Source organism: Puma concolor, chromosome C1, assembly GCF_028749965.1.
Source record: "Puma concolor isolate L17-30 chromosome C1, mPumCon1.1.hap2, whole genome shotgun sequence".
Classification (NCBI taxonomy): Eukaryota; Metazoa; Chordata; class Mammalia; order Carnivora; family Felidae; genus Puma; species Puma concolor.
In genome coordinates this window covers 125,556,525-125,576,497 of record NC_141674.1, presented here as the reverse complement: position 1 = coordinate 125,576,497, position 19,973 = coordinate 125,556,525, and the positions used below count along the sequence as shown (strand labels likewise).

General features: G+C 39.5%; 1 protein-coding gene across 7 annotated transcripts in view; it reads left to right on the top strand.

Moving 5' to 3' along the window:
* NCKAP5 (NCK associated protein 5) overlaps nucleotides 1-19,973 on the top strand; it is a 993,237-nt gene that overhangs the window by 279,566 nt on the left and 693,698 nt on the right. The window lies entirely within an intron of this gene.

The following is a 19,973-nucleotide window of genomic DNA, read 5'->3' as shown; positions in this document are numbered from 1 at the left end:
TTTTTTCAGTTCTACTGACATGCCTTCCCTCTTTGGTTAAGTTCTCATTTTTCCAAACGTCAGTCATTTCAGTACAATCTTTCTGATCTCTATATGTAAGACCGGCACCATCATTCACTTATAGCTTTTTTATTTATATTATCTGTACAATTGTTCTTTATATTTTTTCTTGATATAACTAGAAGCATGAAAATTAATGAAATCATGAGGTTGATCTCATCATAAAACTATTATAAAAAGTTAGTTTTATTTATTTATATGTTTTTTCTGATAAACACTGAAATAAATACATAGCTATTAAGATACAAATATATTCTTCTGTGAGTTGCTTGCAGGCATCCCACAAACCCCCCTGGGGTACATATAACGACACATCCTGAGAAACCCTGGGTTTGCCCAAGGTTGGCTTCCCTGTGATTGTTGACTTTCAGGGCAGTTTGTAAAAGCAACCACTGGCACAGGCCGACGTCCTGCTTCCTGCCTGGGTCAGAGCTTGCACTTGACTTGTGGTACCAAGGCTGGTTTGGGGCCTTTAGCTTTGCTGGCTCCTTCACTCATCCTGGCCAGCTCTCATGTCCCTCGTTGTTGCCCTGCTTTCCATCTGCCCTTAAGTCAGCTGTCTTTATACGTCATATGCACTCCTTGGAACACTCAGAATGTTGCCTTCAGTCTAACGCTCACACTGCTTTGCACATAGTAGGTGGTCTGTGAATTATTTCTGAGTAAATAAGGGGGGGGGCACTGGATGTCTGGCCAGGTAGATTTTGAAGTTGCTCTGTAACCCCGTTTTCTAACTTCCTTTGTTCGACCTCAAGGTTCTTCATGTGAAATACTTCGGTTGAGTGTTTTCCCTTTGCTTTTCCTCCCAGTTTTGATCCAGGTAAAGAATGATAATGGGAATAATTTATTTCCTACTTGTCTAGTGAATTTTAAATAGTGTACTTGGTGGCAAAGGCTTTGCTGCAGCATTTACTAAGAATTTAAGAAGGTTGCTGTAACATTTCTACTGTATTTATTAAAGTTGTGTGCTTTTAAAAATTCACTGACAGACTTATTACTTTTAAAGTTTGGCTGATCTCAAGTAATTTATATTAAGCTTTGGGATTAATAGTCATTACTGTTATTAATAGTATTAGTTGTAGTCATGGTAATTTGGAATTAATAGTACTGTTGGATTTTGTGGCAGATTTTCTATTTTGATTATTAGTTTGGCAGAGTTAAGCTAAAGTACGCAATAATAGAGATATATCAGTTTCCAGTGGATAGTTGTAGGTGAATGAGAAAGTCTGGTGTATAGGAACAGATTTTGGTGACTCAGAAATGCAGGATGAGGCACTGTATGATTTTTTTTAAATTTGTTTTATTTCCCTGATACCTTTACTCAGGAACTCCTAAACATTATGTCTGATAGCTAATGTATTTCTGCCCATGCTGCCAGATGAACAGTTCCCAGAATTGATTTCAGGCCTCCCTATAGAGCTGTGAGGTTGGGTGTGCTTGTCCAAAAAGAATCCAAGTTCTCTACAGGAATGGGACATATCAGTGACAACCTGGCCTCTATTTCAGACAGACATCCCCAGCAATAGCTAGTGCTACTACTATAGACTGGCTCATGACAGTGCTGTTCTGCCTTTCATATCTGTAGCCTCGGAGTGGTGAAGATAGGAAATGACAAAAGATGAGATTGGGAAGATATGCGAGGCCTAAATGCTATGGACTTGATCCTATAGACAGTGGGAAGTCACTGGAAGGTTTGAAGCGGGAAGGTGTGTCGATCAAATCTAAGTTTTAGAATGACCACCATGGCTGCTGTTTGGAGGGTGGGTGAGAGGGGGTATGAAACAGGCAGACTGGTCAGGAAGTGTTTGCAAGGGTCTTGGTGAAGCTCAATTAAGACATAACTATAACAACATTGGCCATGAAGATGGAGAGAAAGGGATATAGTTAAAGAATATTTAGAATGTAGGCCCAAGAGAACTTGGTGGCATAGTACCCTAGCAGACAGAGAAGGAGGAAGAGTTGAAGATGATGCCCACACTCCTGGTTTGTGAGTGGTGAATAGTGATACCATATTGCAAATGGTTTTAGTTGGGTGTGAGCATGATGAGTTTCAGTTGTGAATCACCATTTATTGGAATTTGTTCCCAATTGGTAATACCAATTATATTGTCTTATAAATTATTCATTTTTGTTAGCTTTGAGTATACTGAATTTGAGATATCTTTTATAATGCATGGGGGTAATTCACTATTTCTGAAACCTATCTCTTTATATAAATTCATTCATTCATACATTCATTCACTCATCAGATGTTTGTTGTGTTTATTGATGATGTGTGCCAGACTTGCGTTGAAATAAAAACTCTGATGTCTTCTATTCATTCTTATTGTACCTGTGCATGATTTCATTTATTGCCCAGTCCTTGATGGGGATCACCACACTTCCCTGAATGCCTAGCCAGGCCTTAGGTCCTGGAGAGCCAACTTCCCTGACTTGGTCTTAATGGCCATCTTCTAAAGCATTCTTTTTCCTGCTTGTGTTGGTCATTTAGACATTAGACCCATTTACCTTTTTACATTTCTGTTTTCATTTACATGCCTACTGTGAAAAATATTGGCTTTCAGGTTGTTATCCATTTTTCCAGATATTTAAATATATGCTAGTAGATTCATTTCATCTGGCTCATTTCATAGTTTTGGCCAACTCTGGCCTAATTTTGTCTTTTTACAACATGACTAATACTATAGAAAAAAATATATACATATATATTGGAATGTGAGAAATTAGGGTGGGTAAGCTCTAAAATGACAAAGAGGGTAATATCATGGGAACAGTATGTTTTTGAATATCTACCAATTCATATGGTAGTGGAACTGGAACAGTTCAGGTGGAACCAACAGTTCAGGTAGAATTTTCCACCTGAAAACCATCCTCTTGGGGATTTGAACCATTTCCAGAGAAACACTACTTCTCCTTACCTCCTCAGGGCTGTGGCAATACCGTAAGAAGGGCATAGGGATAGAGAGTGGCTGTATTTATGAATTTATGAATTTAGGGTTGTCCCACTTAGAAGAGTTTGAAATCCAGTTGTTGGAGGGCCCTTTGGCTTGGGGTCTATCCAAAATGGAATTGCAGGAGTCTTCTGAGTATTTATGAGCAGAGGAAAGACAGTAAATCTGGTCTTAGGCACAAAGTCTAATAAGTGTTTTCCTGAGGCTGATTACTTCTCCAGTTGTGTGGGTCTTACTGTAATGTGCTTTGGAGATGCATCTCCTTTCCCTAAAGACCAACAGCACAGAGAAAAGTAGGTCCCTTGCTTATTTTGTGATTTGTTTGCCATCTGTGTGACCTGATGTTGGCCGGAGATAGGATGGACTTGGGTGGTGGTGGTAGGAGAGGGGATGTTAAAGAAGAAAATAAGAAAGAAATTTTCAGCCATTGGATAGCAACTAGAATATGTTCAATTAAAAAAGATTTGAGGGTGGCTGGGTGGTTCAGTCAGTTTAGTGTCCGACTTCAGCTCAGGTCACGATCTCACAGTTTGTGAGTTCAAGCCCTGCATTGGGCTCTGTGCTGACAGCCCAGAGCCTGGAGCCTGCTTCGGATTCTGTGTCTCCCTCTGTCTTTACCTCTCCCATGTTCACACTCTGTCTCTCTCTCCTTCAAAAATAAATAAACATTAAAAAAAAAGAAAGACTTGAAAGTATGGAGAAGCGAATCAGGAGGATTTATCTGGTTAGAAGGGGTCTAAGAAAGATGGGTTGGTGAAAGAATTTGGGGATAACTATAGGTGAAGGTGCAAGTCTGGAAGAGGAGTTTACTGTTGAGGAGGAAATTGCTTCCTGAAACAGGCAGGGCAATGTACCTGGATCCAAGCAAAGCAGACTTGTCCTCCCTAAATCTAAGGAGAAGAGGAAGCCACCATCCTAGAGGGCTCTGAGAATCAAAGGCAAAACCCCATTGGTGTTTCCTAGCAACAGCATGCCCAACTGGAGAGAATATCTAGGTGATTCATCAGCCTGGGTACAGGTTACACACTAAGGCAACTCAGTGCTGTCTGGGGGAAGGAATTGCTAAGTGGAGGTGGATAACATAAAAGAAGGGAGAATCAATATGAAGGTCAAAGTCTAGGAAGTTCCTTTTCTTGGGAAAGAAAAGAAAAGTTCTTTTTCTTGGGATAGAGAATGAACAGTGTTAGACACCAGGGAATCTTCTCTCTGATCCCTCACAGAATGCATACAGAGAAGGAACAAACCCTGCCTCACAGACTAATTTCCTTTATTCCACATCTGTGATCAGGATCGCATATATGCTGCTCACTCTTTTTGATAATGGAGAGGTGTGGGAATGGGAAAACTGAGGTCCCCAAAAGAAAGGAGGAGGAAGTTCAGCCAGCACTATTGAGTTGCTGGAAACTCATTTGCTGCTAACAAGCCCATACATCCCCTCCCTGGGTTTGTGACTGATGGGGAGAAGTGGAGGATGGTTGTGGGTCAGCCTCTTGTAAGCCTTACAAGGCTTACAGATCAGGCCTTGTAAGGTGGGAGAGGCCAGCCATTCAGGTTCACATGGATTATACACCTGGGAAGCACTGGTCCCCAGCCCTGCCTCAGGAATCTCACCTGGATTCTCACTTTCTTTTTTTTTTTTTTTTTTTTAATTTTTTTTTTCAACGTTTTTATTTATTTTTTTTGGGACAGAGAGAGACAGAGCATGAACGGGGGAGGGGCAGAGAGAGAGGGAGACACAGAATCAGAAACAGGCTCCAGGCTCTGAGCCATCAGCCCAGAGCCTGACGCGGGGCTCGAACTCACGGACCGCGAGATCGTGACCTGGCTGAAGTCGGACGCTTAACCGACTGCGCCACCCAGGCGCCCCAGGATTCTCACTTTCATATAGGGAACTAAGGCCAACGGATTTGTAGTCATTTGTTTAAACTAATAATTTGGCAGGTCCAGGATCAGACCACTTTGCTCTATAAACAGATCTCTTTCATTTTGCTTCTAATGATGGCATCACATTTGCTAATCACTGAGATCTGTGCATGAAGTGTGTGGGGGAAGAAACTGTGTGAGTCAGTGGTACCATGGGGAGGAAGAAAAAGAGAGTTACAGACAGTGGAAATAGAAGAAAATTTCTGGGGACGCCTGCGTGGCTCAATCAGTTAGGCATTCAACTTCGGCTCAGGTCATGATTCCGCGGTTTGTGGGTTCGAGCCCAGGGTTGGGCCTTGTGCTCACACCTCAGAGCCTGGAGTCTGCTTTGGATTCTGTGTGTGTGTGTGTGTGTGTGTGTGTGTGTGTGTGTGTGTTTAAAAAACTTTAAAAAAGAAAATTTCTGTTCATGAATTTGAGTTTTGTTGTTGGGAAACAAAGTTTGCTTAATTACTATTTACTATTCTGTTTCACTTTTTACCTCTTTCATTTTCTACTGGCTGAATATTACGTTTGAAAGGAGGGTGGCTATTTGAGAATGTGCAACATATTTGTTTATTTTTCTACGAAGCACATACAATGGGTTTCTATATAGTCTTTGAACCTAAGTATTATGTGCCTCTCCTCTCCCGCTGGTGTTTTCAAGCCTATTCGTATGTGACATGTGTGTGCCTATAGTCATCTATTCTTACTCCTCTAATTTAACTTAATCCCTTGACAATAAGAGCATTGTTTGCATTGGTATTGCTAAATATACTACTACATTTTGTGACTTCTAAAATAATTTATTTTAAAACCAAAATATTTATCTTCTAAGGAAATGGAGAGATTTTTTCTGTGAACTCCAGGAAGAGTCCTGTGAGAATCTAAAGGGATCTTTACTTTGTCTTATATGTCCTCTCAGGCTGTCTGTACTCCTCTTTGTCAGATAAAATCTTGTTTTTCTTAGAAAGCAAATCTGGCTCACGTAAATCATTTGCCAAGGCAGGGCCACTCCTGCCTCAAATTCTGACGCAAGCCAGGTCTGGTGTCCACTCTCCCTCTTCTCCTGCCATCTTTTCTGTACATCATTTGACCCTTGACAGTATCCCTTTATTCTACTCTGGTGTCCTACACCTATAGCTTTTTTCTGCCATTTTTTTCAACACTGAGTGAGGATTGGATAAATGCCTTCACATAATATATAAGCATAAAAACACAATGGAATACTAATAATATCTAACATTAGAAAGTATTTACCATATGCTGGCCTTTTGACAAATATATATATTAAATCATCTCAACAGCCGTATCATTCTCATCTTATAGATGAGGAAACTGAGACTGAAATGTTTATGTAATGTAATCAAAGTTACACAAAGTAAGCAGAAGGATTAGGACTGGAACCCAGGATAATCTGTTTCCAGAATCTTTTCTTTTAACTTTCAGTTGACTATTTAACAACATAGATTTGACCTGCATGGGTCCACTTATGCATGGACTTTTTTCAATAAATGTAGGTATGGTGCTGTAATTGTATTTTCTCTTCCTTATGCTTTTGTTAATAATAATTCTTTTTCTCTAGCTTACTTTATTGTATAATACAATATGTAATACGTATAACATATAAAATATATGTTAAACAACTGTTTATGTTAATAGTAAGGCTTCTGGGCAACAGTAGGGTATTAGTAATTAAGTTTTAGAGAGTCAGAAGTTATACACAGATTTTTGGCTGTGAAGGAAATTGGTGCCCCTAAGCCCCACATTAAGAGTAAACGGTATATTATATTTTAAATAGCAGATAGGTCTTGAGTTTTGGGGAATGTAACATATTTAAAGAGAGCAAATCTTAAGTCATTTGAACGAATACCTCATTTGGGAGCATTGAGTTGAAACCAGTCATGGTTTAGAGATACTTTAGATGCTCATGGGGGGTGTGGTAGGTTGGGATGAGTGAGGAAAAGATTTTTGAAATCATAACATAACTGCTGATCTCTTTGAAACTTATATCATCCTTGAAACTAGGTTATGAAAGCAACCATAAAGAGCGCTGAGGAGGTATCTTCATTGAGGATTTACTTGGAGAGTGGCTTGCCTAAGAGGGGAGGGATTGCCACCAAGGACTGGTAGATTGGCCTATATCCAGATAGAGTGAATGAGTCATCAGATCCTGATTTGAGCTTCCCAGAAGGTTTCTTCGACTTGCTTCCCATCCTAATGGGGAAGTGTTTGCATCAACAGAATCAGCACCACTGAGACATCTAGGCACCACTGATCTAACCTGTTATGTTGTCTTCCCAGAGCCCAAGTGAGTTCTACAAAGAAGGTACTGATATTGGAGGGGAAGATTTGACCAAAAGGTGCCTGTGGTGGTAACTGGTCACAGATAAGGAAATTCTGAGTTACAGTGATTGCAGTGGGCTTTAAAGGAAATGGGGTGGTTGAAAGGAAGAGGAGTAGCAAGATTAAATATTTTGTTCATTGTATAACAGGTAGTAGTCAGGGCGCCTGGGTGGCTCAATGGCTGAGCCCCTGGACATGGGGAAAAGAAATAAGTGTTTTGGAACAAGCATGCAGTGATGAGATTCTGAGAAAGTATTCTGTAGTCAGAGGAAATAGGGGGAGCAGACCATTGTTACTGTCTCTTCCATGCTTAAAATCCCATATAGTTCCTTTTTTCCTATGGGATAACATCTCGTTCCTTAATCTGGCATTTGAAGGACCCCAAGGTGGGTTCACGTGCCTGCCCATCATCTACCTCATTGTTCCCATAATGAAACCTTTGTGGCAGACATAACAGTCTCCTCACTGACCCCATACCAGCTACATACTTTCCCATCCTCATCATCCTTGCTCATAATAGTTAACCTTCTTGATACTGTCTCCTCCCAGAGTTGTCCATGCATGAATCTTACTCATGAATCTTACTCATCCTTCAGGATGAAGTCAAATCTCAGTTCCTTTGCCAGCAGCAACACGACGTTCTTTCCTCACTGATTATGGTTCTTCTGGGCCTGCTCACGCGTGTGGCCTTAAAATCATTAACCTTGCATGTGTACATTCGTTTCTTACTCCACTGTATTGCATAAACACTGAGACTTTAGATTCATTCCACTCTTTGTCCCTTATAAAATCTAGTGTAATGGTGTGTTTGTGAATAGTGAAGGACAAGGTTGCATAAAGACATCTGTTGAAACCCTGAAACTCAATGACTTTGTGAGTAACTGCAAAAAATAAATAAAAATAAATTTTAAAAAGGCTAAAAAAAACAAAACAGGATTGAGACAGCAACAAGTGACAGGAGGAGGAAGCCTGCTAAAGACACAGCCCTCAGAGGTGTGGATGCAGCCCATTAGCAGCCCAGCGGGGGGAAAATGTTTGAGGAGAGACTGGCTTTCATTCCTTATTGATTCAGAGGTTGAAGCAGATGTGCATGAGAACATATATTATTTTTATAGTAAAATAGAGGATGTACAAACTTTATATAGCAGATTGTATATAAAAGAAGTCACTCTTCCATTCAAATCTGAAGAAATATTTATTGAGTGCTTACTGTGTGCCAGACACTATACATATTATCTTGTAATATTATAAACAGGTTTGTTCCTAACTTTGGAGGTGGATATCATTACCAGCAATCTCCATGCCCCTTGGTGCCATTGGAAAACCATGAGTTCTGTTATTTCACATTGCATTACAGAGCACATGGCATTCATTTTAATGGAAATCTAACTAAGCACAGATGTCTGATTATGTCTCTCGCCTAGGGATTTAACTATAAAACAGAGGCTACCTTTTTTCTCATCTCCCACATGCTTTGATTATATGCTTGAGCATTGAGGTTCTTTCTTAAATGATGGCTTCAAAGAATCCTGATAGCCAAAAGTGAGAGCCTGATTTCTAATCCATGACTGATGGTGTATTGCACAAATATTTGTTGATGCGAAACCAGCAAATTTTCTCCTGAATAGGCTCAGGGGTCTTAGCTGATGGGAGACCAACCCTTCTATTTTGAGCCCTGCATAGATGTTTTCAGATCCTGTTTCTTGTGTGCTACCTGGGACTGTATCAAGAATCAAAAGTTTTGTGTTTTACCAGCCAGCCTGGTGACTGAGAATCTCTGTGTTCCTGTAGTATCCTTTTGGGTAGGAAGCATATTATGAGGCTGGGCAAATTCACTTGAATGAATCTCATTTGTTACTTTCAGGTCAGTAAGCATCTTAAGCGTGTTAGTGCCTGCGACACTCTTTGTCACATCCTGGAACTGCTAAGCAGGGCTCTCCCTGGAGAAGAGTTAACCAAAAGGAATGTTATCCTTGAAGTCTCATGCAGGACATGCTTGCATAAAAGAAACTAAAGAATGAATCCATTTTGATGACCCGGCATTTTTCTTTTAAATGCTAAAAATACATTAGCCAAACTTTTAAAATTGAGTTCATTAACTTTTTAAAACTGCATACACATTAACAGGATTTTTATTATTAATTCTTCTAATTTGTTTATACTAGGCTCTGAAAGGGATCTTATTATTTTCTTGAGTCCAGCTATGCATTGATGAGACTCATTAAGCATAATGGAATCTGGCAATTTATCACTCAGATTAAAAGCCCTTTCCATGTAACCTCCATTTACCCTTTATATTTAGAGGCACCTCTTTGGCATCAATCAAGGGCTCAGTGTAATTTCCCAGATTTCTAAGTAAGAGAATCTCTGTGGAGCAAGGCATGTCTTTCCTGTCCTGCACTGCCCTTCCCCCTACCCACATTTACATGAATACACAATTCTTTTTATTCAAGCAAAGTTGTAAAAAGTATACGGAGTTAAAGCTGTTTGGATTAGTGCAACTTTGCCTTCTCTGTCTTTTTTTCCCCCCAAGCCTTTTCTGGTTATATTTCTTCACTTGAGCCTTGTTCTTTAGGGAACTATCAGAAATCAATGCCCTTTACAAATGCTAAACGTCTCTTTCTTGTTATGAATGGAACATTAGCCACCTAAGGTCTCCTGTCTTTCCCCCATCGTGACTAATAGGATTGTAATTTCATCAAGGTCTCTGATGACATCAAAAACCATACCAGTGAAATGTTAAGTGGATTTGGATGTGACCTGATCCCGGAGATGAAATTCAAAGCACTGTCTATTTAAAGGTTCAGAAGCACCGGGATCCCAACTAAACTGGCCACTCTGACCCAGTGGGGTGTCCCTGGTGAGGCAGACTGGATGAAGATAATAAATCATTTCTTAAAAAACACTTCAAACAAAATATAAAATACCCAAGCAGACACGGGGAAGACACATACGCTTAAATTTTTATCCAGTCTCTACGTTTGTAATATCTTTCTCTTTTACAAATAAATCAGAAGAACACATTTGAATGCTATACAAGCCACATAAGGTCCTATTCCACCATGAAAAGAAAGTGCTATTGATTTAGTGTTCATATTTGGAAGATTTTTGCTTTTTTTTTTAATTGTTGGCTTCCTTTAATTGTATTGACTTGTGCTCCTTAATGTAGGCCTAACCCTGCTTTTGTGATAGCTGCACAGAATGAGCAGAAATGTGGCCTCAGTTTCAGGACAGAATCACACTTTGTTGCAAATTGGAAGTTTGAATGGCCCCTTGGCCTCAGTACTCAAATCTGTAAAGCTAAATAATCATAGTATAATATTAATGAACGGGAACACTTCATGTTTTTTAATTCTTTGTTCTCCCTTCGGAGATAGTGAACCTAACTAAAATCATCTGTCTCTGTCAAGGGATCACTGTTTTCAAAGGCATTCTTTCAAAACCTTAGCATCTCTGTGACTCAGCCTTTGACTTCCAGCCCTGATTCTGATCCTTTGTCAATTTGCATGGCCTGTTATCATTTCCACAGCCGTGTATCTGACCTCTTGCTATGCAGGCTACCCCTGTCAATCCTATCCTATACACTGCTGGATGATTCACACCAGTTATATGGCTTTTGTCATACCGTTTTCTTGGTGAAGTTGTCCATTGCTCCCATTTCTCTCTTCATCAAATCTAAATCACTTTTTGTGTAGCTCTCAAAGCTTTTCCTGATCTGGCCCCACTCCACCTGTCTAGTCAGTGCCCCCTTCTCCCCAACACATACGAATCTTTTTTAAAAAAAATATTTATTTTGAGAGAGAGAGAGAGAGAGAGAGAGAGAGAGAGAGAGAGAGAGAGAGAGATTGGGACAGAGACAAAAACCCAAGCAGGCTCCTTACTGTCAGTGCAGAGCCCGACACAGGGCTCAAACTCACAAACAGTGAAATCATGACCTGAGCTGAAATCAAGAATCAGACATTTAACAGACTGAGCCACCCCGGTGCCTCTGAATCCTTTTTCTTTGTTTATTTGTTTCTTTTGAGCGAGAGATAATGGACAAGCCTGTGTGAGCGAGTGAGGAAGGAGCAGAGAGAGAGGGAGAGCGCGAATCCCAAGCATGTTCCACTCTGTTAGCACAGAGCCAGACATGGGGCTCAGTCTCACAAACCACGAGTGATATGATGACCTAAGGTAAAACCAAGAACTGGATGCTGAACCGTCTGAGCCACCCACATGCCCCACACAGGAATCTTATCTTTGCTGTCAGTCATTGTCCGTGCTGTTTGGATATGTCCTTGTGGAAATAACCTCCTGGATCTTGGGCTATTCAAAGTAAATCCATCTTTTATCCATGAAGTGTTCTCTGGTACTTCTAAGTCTTCTCCTCCTCTGAATTCATGGAGACTTGTGATGGGTATGGGATATAATGTTATACTTTTTTATTTGAGATTTGTATGTATCCCCTCACCACACACTGATTCTAAAAGGATTTGCAGAAGTTACTTAAGTAGATAGCATCTTGTGATATTTGATCATTGCTTTCTATCTATATGTGTCTTCTCCTCTACTCAGTCATTAGTGTTTCCAAGACAGGGACCATAACTCATGCCTCATTTTGAAATGTAGCCTTGGAAAAATGGAGAGGGCGCAGGGCTTGAAGTTAAAGGACTGGAGTCCAGATACAATTTTGGTACAAACGAACACTGTGACTTTGAGTGAATTACTTGAGCCCTGAAGATCTAAATTATATATAAACTGCAAATAATTACATTTGTCACCAAAGGTAAAGAGCTGCTTCTTTTTATAAAAATAATTTTTCACTCTAAAAAATTTTCTAAACGATACAGAAACACTTAAAGCAAAAATTAAAAATTAGCTCAATTTGTACAACCCTGAGATAAAGACTGTTATTAACAATTTGTTATTTTTCATTTCAGATAGATTTCTTTTAATCCATGTGTACTCATGAGTATGAGTTCTGTCTACCTATCAATCATCTATTTATCTACTAATGGGGTAAATACTTATTTCTTGTTAGCTTTCCCTGCTTAACAAGACAAAGTGCACATATTTTCACTTCCCCAAATGATTACAGAATTGTTTGGATATTAAAGCATATATAGGCCCTTTCTAAACCATGTTTTAAAGAATGACATCAGAATAGACATCATTACTGACTGCTGAAAGAAGTCCTATCGTGCTTGTCATCTTTGATGAGCTATTTCTACCTTTGATACAGAACTTTCTGTTTGACTCTCTGCCTTTCTAACTGAACCTTCGTTGGCTGGCACCAGTCCAGTGGGTGCGTCTGACTGGGCTGAGGCCTCTGCTTCCGACTCCTCGGATAGTCCAGCTTTGTCTTCACACAGTCCCTTTGCCCCAATCCCATTATCCAACAGTTCTAGAAATCAAAAAAGTTTCTTTCTTTCTTTTTTTTTTTTAAAGGTTTGGCCTAACTCAGTTGGCAGAAAAACCTGATATAAATTGATGTGAGGCAATTTATGACTTTTATGTAATTCATTTGGTGCAGACATTTATATGTTTCACATAAGAAATATTAATGTATTGACTGTGAGTTGCAGCCCTAAGTCCTTCCTGGGAGTGATACATAATATAGAATACATTTCTCTATTAACTATCTGATAAATATAAAATAGTCTGATTTGCAAAAAGCATCTGAATGTTTTTTAAATATTTATTTATTTTGAGAGAGAGAGCATGAGTGGGGAAGGGACAGAGAAAGGTAGACAGAGAAACCAAAGCTGTCAGCACAGAGCCTGATGTAGGGCTCGAACTCATGAACCGTGAGATCATGACCTGAGCCAAAATCAAGAGTCGGACACCTAACCAACTGAACGACCCAGGTGCCCCAAATCACCTCACATTTTGGTGTGTTTGTTTTTAATTAAGCTCCATGACCAACATGGGGTTTGAACTCATGACCCTAAGCTCAAGAGTCACAATGTTCTACCAACTGAGCCAGCCAGGAGCCCTGAAAAATGCATCTACGACAAAGGGTTTTGAATGAGAGATTGTAGCCCTGTTCTAAATTGATGAAATCTTCAATCCCTGTGTCTAAAATTAGCACTTTGTTTTTCTTGTTTGCACTCAATTAAAAAAAATAATAACGATACGAGTCTTAACTATAGACAACAAACTGATGGTTACCAGAGGGGTAATGTCGAGGGATGAGTAAACTAAGTAATGGGGATTAGGGAGTGCACTTGTTATGATGAGCACAGGGTGATGTATGGAGTTGCTGAATCATTCTTTTTTTTTTTTTAATTTTTTTAAATCTTTATTTATTTTTGAGAGAGAGAGCGCGAGAGGGGGAGGAACAGAGAGGGAGGGAGACACAGAATTTGAAGCAAGCTCCAGGCTCTGAAGTGTCAGCACAGAGCCTGATGTGGAGCTTGGACACATGAACTGCGATCTTATGACCTGAGTTGAAGTCAACACTTAACCTACTGAGTTCGGGGCTCGAACTCATGATCTACGAGATCATGACCTGAGCCGAAGTCGGATGCTTAACCAACTGAGCCACCCAAGGCACCCGTGAATTGTTCTTAATATAACACTGAATGCTAACTAACTGGAATTAAAATAAAAACTTTAAAAAAGTAAGTAATAATAATACTACTTTGGGTCATTACAACAGTGAGTGTTTTCAGATAAAATCTCGCTTAGAAAACCAACCCCTTATGTAAGATAAAAGTCAAGATAAAAGTTCTTCTCCCTAGAAGGGAACCCAGAGATTGGTCCACTGAGTCCCTCCTCCACCCCAAGGTCACCTCTGCTCTGGTGAAAACAGCTGTAGTAAATGTTGACAGTTGCTCAGGCTCTGAGATACTAAGGAGGGCAGTGTGGCAGCCATGTGACCTGGCTCACTGGCCAGGCAGAGAGTGCCACCATTCCTTGGCCCAGAAGGGGTTTGTTGTGGATGTTTCTGCCATTGTTTTGTTCTGGCTGTCTTTTTTGGACAGTGGATAGAGCTCACATTGAGCATAGAAGGAGAATTGCAAGGACCTTACTTGGAAGCTCAGGTTATTTCAAGGTGGGAGGCCTAAAAGTTGAGGACCATTTGTCTTAAAATTTATTTGGGTGACTTATGTCATTTTCAAAGTTTTAGTACAAGTAAAGCCTTATGAACAAAATGAACATATGTTATCGTATATTTGTGTTACCATTTCCTTATGATGAATCTGGAGAGCAGAAGTATCATGCATTATTAAAACTTTTCTATGTGCATAGTGTCAGATTTTCCTCCAGAAAGATCATACCAGTTTATACCCCATGTGATGCTTCAAGTCCCTTCAAGTCTTGATTATAGGAGACTTATTAAATCAGTAAGTTGTTTCACATGCCTCCTTACTGTTGTTAATATTTAGAACATTATAAATTTTAAAATGTCATTTGAATTTAATGAGTACTGGAAAAGGAAGTTCCATCAAAATAAGTGTTTATTTAGTTGCTGGTATTTAATTAAAATATTTATTTAACATTTAAATCCTCAGTATTATTTTTAAAATCTCTAACACATTTCTGACTTTATCTTCTTTATTCTTTTACTCTTGATAAGCAATTAATAATGAAAGGTTCTCAGAATGGTAATTGTTACTTAAAATGGTCATCAAAAATTGCAAAAACTAAACTTTCAAAAAAATTTGTGTGCTAGTTTTCCCACTTCTGCAGGTTTTTTTTAGACAGGTATTTTTAATATGAGCCAATCTTCTTTTCCCTCTATTATTTTATTACAGGTTTTAAATGCACGCTATCAGATAATTGTCTATAAGTGAAATAATAAGGACATATTGTTGAATAGGGCATTTTCTGTAGAAATATTGATGGCTAACATCTTACCAGAGTATTTTAGAGCCAGTAGGGTGCACCTTTGCTACTTTAATTATTAAAGCCTTTTTCTTAAAGTGACTGAATTGTAGAGTGTCCGCATTTCAAATGGAATGAAGCTATAGTTTTCAGACAGTATAAATCTAGCAGGAAAATGAGAGAAAAAATGTTGAAATGCAGGCAACTTATAGAAATCAGATCAATAAATAAAAAGTGAGTTTTCTTACAGCCTCCATAATTATGCCTGTGTGAGCAGAGTGATAGATTTTTAGCATATGCACAGTGAGCTCTTTCTGTGTTCAGTTGCAATTTTAAAGTTGACTATGTGCTGTTAAAGAAGATGTGAAAAAATAAACTCCCCTTATCTTCACAGAACTTAGATCTTTGAATCTAAATATAGAATCAAGGAATATATTGGTATTATTTGGTCAAGTGTAATGGTGGAATTCTGGAAGATTCTTCCTCCTAGAGCCCATCATCCAATAAGGCTGACCCACAGGTGGGACAGGAGATTGGGGCTAGCCCAGCACACACCAGGAACTGAATGAGTGTTTGAAGTATGATCCAAGCTGGTCTTATCTTCAGGGCCTAAATGCACACACCGGAGTCCAGTCAACATGCTTCCCCAGCCAGTAGGGATACAGCGAGGCAGAGCAAGTCAACTTGATTGCTCATAGCCTCTCTCTCAACCCAGCACTTTCCCAATAATCTAGACATTGGAAAGAATGGTAGGACTGATATTAATATTTTTGCTCATGGTTTTCAAAAGTTTCTTAACACAGTTGGGACTGTCATTAGATTTTGTATTTATGTGCGTGTATGTGTGTGTGTTAACACCTGGGCTGCATGAGTGTCAGCTTACTGAGATTGTAGTCTGTTAGAACAAATAACAAGACATGTTGACATCATGAGCTCCCTGGTATGATCCACTGAGGACACAACAGTATTTCTGGAGTGTTGCCAAAACCAGGTAGCCTCAGTCCAGTCATGAGGAAAAAAGAATCAGATGAACTCAATTGAGAGACATCTGAGAAAATGGCTAATCAATATTCTTCCAAAGTGTCAAACATATGAAAGACAGGGAAAGAATTGTTACTAACTAGAAGAGTCTAGCAACTCTAGACTAGTTAGTGTCTAGGAGAGATAGCAACTAGGTGCATAGTGGGATCCCAGATGGGATCCGGGCACAAAAGAAGGGCATTTGTGGAAAAACTGGTGAAATTCAAGTAAGATCTTTAGGTAACAGTACTGTATCCATTTTAATTTTCTGGTTCTTACTGTCATGTTCTATTTACACAGTATGTTAACATCAGGGGAAGCTGGATATGGAATATCATGGGAATTCTGCACTGTTTTTGCCATTCTTTTGTGCCCGGATCCCAAATTTTTCCTAGAAACTGCTTCTAGGTTCATTACATCAGACACTTCAAACAGTTCATTTTTAATCATGACTTATTTTTAATAAGACTTGACATTTATCCTCAATGAACTTAGGCTCACTGATGTAAATCGGTTGCCCCAGCATATGATTGTTAGACTATTGGAGTCAGGAAGACAGGGTTTTGAATTTCAGTTCCACCACCTGCCAGATGTTTGACTTTGAGAAATTACTTAGCTTTGCTGGGCCTCCATCTTCTCATCACTAACTATGGGATGATGGTGATGATGATGATGATTATGGTGGTGCTGGTGCTGATACCTGCTTCACGGGAGAGCTGAGAGGTTCAGTCAAGTAACATTTAACAAGTAGTTAGCACAGTGGTTGGGACATAGCAAGTACCTCACACATACTGGCTGTTGCTACTGTTGTTGTTATTGTTCAGATCTCTTTTCCTTTACTCAGCATTAAAATATAAATAATGTACCATGTCTGTTACAAGGATAAAACAAGCCATTGTCTTTAAAACAGCTTCTTGGCACATAGTCATTGCCAAGTAAGGTGTGGTTACTATTATCATTCAGCCAGCCAGTCAGCCATTTTTCTATCCATCTATCCATCTATCTATTCATCCATCCATCCATCCATCCATCCATCCATCCATCCAGTCATCTAAAAGCCCATTCAGTATTTTGGGGGAGTCTCTGATGTACTGCAGACTGGCAAGTCTTTAATGTGCAAAGCATTGCTATTAATCTTTGACCAGACAGAATGATGTTAATAACATGTGACTTCTACACATATAGCACATTACAACCTATACATTATTTCATTAAATCCCTCTCGAAGCATTTGCTACCATCACTCTCTAATACCGTGGAAGATGAAAATGAGTATCAGAGGTTATGTTCCATCCTAGCTTATGTGACAAGTCAGAGGGTTGACAAACTTTTTCTGTAAAGGGCTCCATAGTAAATATTTTAGCTTTGTGGGCCATATGGGTTTCTGCTGCCGCTATTCTCCTCTGCCGCTGAAGCATGAAAGCAGCCACAGATGACAGGTAAACAAATACGAGTGACCGTGTTCCAATAAAACTTGACTTAACAAAAACAGGCAGCGCACCAGATTTGTGGACGCTTGTGCTCAGCAGAGGCGAAGGAGTTACTCAGTATGGGATTTCTGACTCTGAGTCCAGGCGTGTCATGGTCTTTAGGCGCATCCTTAGCACACGTGGTAGACAGAGGACACTGCAGTGTGCCTCTCTGGCTTCACTTCCCTCAAACCATCATCTTGTTCCTCTTTCTGTATCCTTCTTCTTGGTCATCAAGCATTATTTTGTTAAACACTCAACAGAATTCCAGATTCACTTTGCCTCTCAGTCTTGTTGACTTTTTCCAAAAAGATATGGATGGGAGCTGTTCTTAGGCAGCCCCTGTAACTCCAAGTGACCATTGATTTCTTTTCTAATTGTCATACACCCTCTTTTAAAACATTGCATTCTAGAAATGATTTGTGTGGAGGGCGAGGGGCAAGAGGTTGGCCTAGAAATTGATTTGTAGTTTCTAAGTGCAGTTTATTCCTTTGATTTTGAAAATAAAAACCATTCTGAAATGTTCTTAATAAATAAACACATTTTTCTGCTTTTAATATGGACCCCTCTCTGACTCCTCATGACTCCCCAGAGATGGCCAACAATGCCTCCCTCATCCCATATTAAATCCATTTATTACCCCAAGGTGTAATTTATTGCTGAGACTTGGATTTATGCAGAGAAGCTTGCTGATCTCCTTTGGGATCTCGTCACTTATCTTGGGCTTCACATTTTCCTCTTCTTTTCAACCTGGAGATCATTTGCCTTGATAGCAAAGGGGGAAGCAATACAGGAATTGAATGATTCTGCTTTTTCTCCAGCTTCTGTATTAGCATGACATCATCTGCATCAAGCAGTAAGTCAATTCTGTCCTTGTTCTCATCTAACTCTAAACACAGTCGTAACTCGACACCCTGTAGATTTCACCAGGTTTTGTAAGCCATGGCTTACCCTGGACTTTTTGATACTGTTTTTACAGACTTGTTTCTTTCTTCCTTCATCACTTGTTTTTCCTTCCGTACGTTCTACTGCTAATTCTTTTCATTTAATTACAGAACCAGATAAAATTTAAATATATAACATGAATTGAATGACACATGGTGTTTTGCTGAAGCATCTGCTAGACTTATATCTTGACTGGTCTTCTGTGGACTTTTCTATTAGGTGTAGGTTCTTTTGCATTTGGTTGCTTTGTACAGTCTTGTGATGGAAGATGACCAGCTGTCTTTCCAATTTTCACACTTCCAGCTACATAATGTTAGTTTCATGTGTGAATACATCATTTTTGCCTTTACTTGTGGCAGGAATAGCCCATTTAGTCTACTTATGTTCTCTTTTTATTAGCTTTTGACAAGATAATCATGAACAAAACTACAAAGATGACCCTGGACCATGTGGCGGTATTTGATAAGAAGTTGTTTATTAATATATTATGAATATACTTAATATTTATTTTTATGCCACTAATATGAGATAAACTGTTTAAAGGTATTTATTAAAGTTTTGTAAAAAATTTATAAGAGGACTTTGGATACTGAGGAAATTCTGAATCTCTATTTGCCGCTCTGCTTAAGGATTCTTGACTGAGATAACCAAATCTTTTTTACTTTTTCTAATCATTCAGCTATTTACTCCCCAAATGATCCTCTTTCCTCTCCTAGACATTCTTGAATTGGACATGCCTGCCTGCACTCTCAAGATTTCTCTCATTTTCTCTGCTGAGTTTTAAAGCCACCAGAGATCTCCCTGCCAGTGTCTCTGCTTTTATCATTGCTCTACCTGAATTAAGAGTGAGGTATGTTTGTTGGTTGTGGAGTGGGTGAGGCTCTCCCTCTCACCTCAGATACCTGTTCCCAGGAAAGGCCCACAGCCCTGGTTGGTGATATGACAGGAGCCCACTTTCCCCTGAAGCCTCATAAGAAATGTCCAGGGACCGCAGCAGGTCCTCGTCTGCTGCTGCGGGTTGACCGTTGCTATGCTGTGTCTACCATTTGCAATATGGTTCTGAATCCTCCCTCTGAGCTGGTCATTTTTTCTTCCCAAGAGAAGACCCTCTAAGCATTTGTTAGCTCCAGTTTCTGAGTTCCTGTCCAGCTCCAATTTGATTTGCCATGATCTTCTACCCAGCAGCCTTTTGAGACTAGTTTTATTTTCTGTTCACATTCTTACAAAAGCTGTCTCCTGTTTTCCTCCATGGATGATCTTCTGTTGTTTCCAGAAACACTTCTTTCTTCTAATCAGCTGTGGCACAGAGAATAATTCCCCACGATCTGTCACCTGCTCTGGTACTTTAAAGACCCTAACTGGCAAGTTCCTCATGGATAATCCTGAGACTGGAATGTTCCTCTCCAAAGATTAACCATGACCCTGAAATCAATTTTGCCAATCTAGAGGAAGAAGGTACTTCACTGCATTA